The following is a 1,497-nucleotide window of genomic DNA, read 5'->3' on the forward strand; positions in this document are numbered from 1 at the left end:
TCACTGTAACTAGTGCAAGATGTGTAGTGATGTAGATACATATATATCACCTTTGCAAATAGTGTTTAAGAGGTAACATAAATATTACTAATTAAAGGCTTTTTTATTTTATAGAGCCAAGGAAAGAAACAAGGGTGGCTTTAAAGTTTTAAAACAGAGTTATGTAAGAGTATGTATGGAGCTAATTTTTTTTTGTTATGGAAGTAGAAGTGGTGATATACCTTAACATTGTAATTTTTGGTATTTTTTAAAATTGTGGAAGTCCGATTTCTGTACCTAAATTTTTTTTTTTTACCACAAATCGGACGGTCCGATTTCTGTACCTCTACAAATCGGACGGTCCGATTTGTGTACCTCTAGAAATTGGACAGTCCGATTTCTGTACCTCTAATAAATCGAACGGTCCGATTTCTGCTTCTCTAATTAAACGATCCCACATTTGAGTATAACACCCCAACAATCTACATTTTAAAAAAACATCACTACCACTCTAATATTAAAAATAAAAAATTCTATGTATGGTAGTGAATGTTACTTTTCAAAAAAAAAGGTGTGTGAGAGAGAGTTACTAATTGATGCTTTGACAAAAAGAGGCTACTTTCAAACACACGCTTACAACTTACAATTACAAGACGTGCTCTTGTGCTTAATTTTTTTGGATGATATTTGGTATAATGTATGATTATGAGGTAGTTGTGTATTTTATTGTGATATTGAAAGTTAGCAGAAATTGGTTTTTATAATTTATAGACAGCAGCAAGAAGATAATAAAAATAGCAGAAAAAAAAGAAAATAGAGGAAACGATTAGAAATATAATAAGGGTGATTTGATATCGGAAATGTTTGGTAACCAAAGAAAATCAGCCAAAAATAGTCATAACTTGTCTTATTTATCATTTATTAATTATTGCGATAATTAATTCAACAATTAATGACTTTTAGTTGTCCTTTTTTTTTTTGGTTATTTTTTTTGTTTTTTGCTGCTGTTTATAAATTGCGGGGGAGTGATTATTATTAGTCTCTAATATTACAGTAAAATACATAAATACATTATAATCAGCATTATACCAATTGGTAGTCAATATTTAAAAAAAAAAACGTGCTTTATGAGAGGAAATTATTATACATTCAAATTACAATTTATTTATACTACACCACTTTATTTATGATATTAAAAAAAATTCGGTGCACGGGTGGTCTTGTCTCTATTTAACAAGAGAGGGAAAAATTTAATAAATAAATAAATAAATAAAAAGATTGATAAAGAAAAAGAGTGAAAGATGAGAGAATGAATTGATGAATGAACCTTGAGACTTGAGAGAAGTGATTGATGTGAAGAGTGGGGAGAGGAAATTAAGCTTGTGGCCCCCAAAGCCCAACCATTGTGCTAAAGGGGGCCATCAACACCCATTTCTCACAGAAAAATTCTAACATATTATTATCTAGAATGTTTTTGAAATATTAATATTATAATAATTTTAACTATTAATTTTAATT

Source organism: Arachis ipaensis, chromosome B07, assembly GCF_000816755.2.
Source record: "Arachis ipaensis cultivar K30076 chromosome B07, Araip1.1, whole genome shotgun sequence".
NCBI classification, from domain to species: Eukaryota; Viridiplantae; Streptophyta; class Magnoliopsida; order Fabales; family Fabaceae; genus Arachis; species Arachis ipaensis.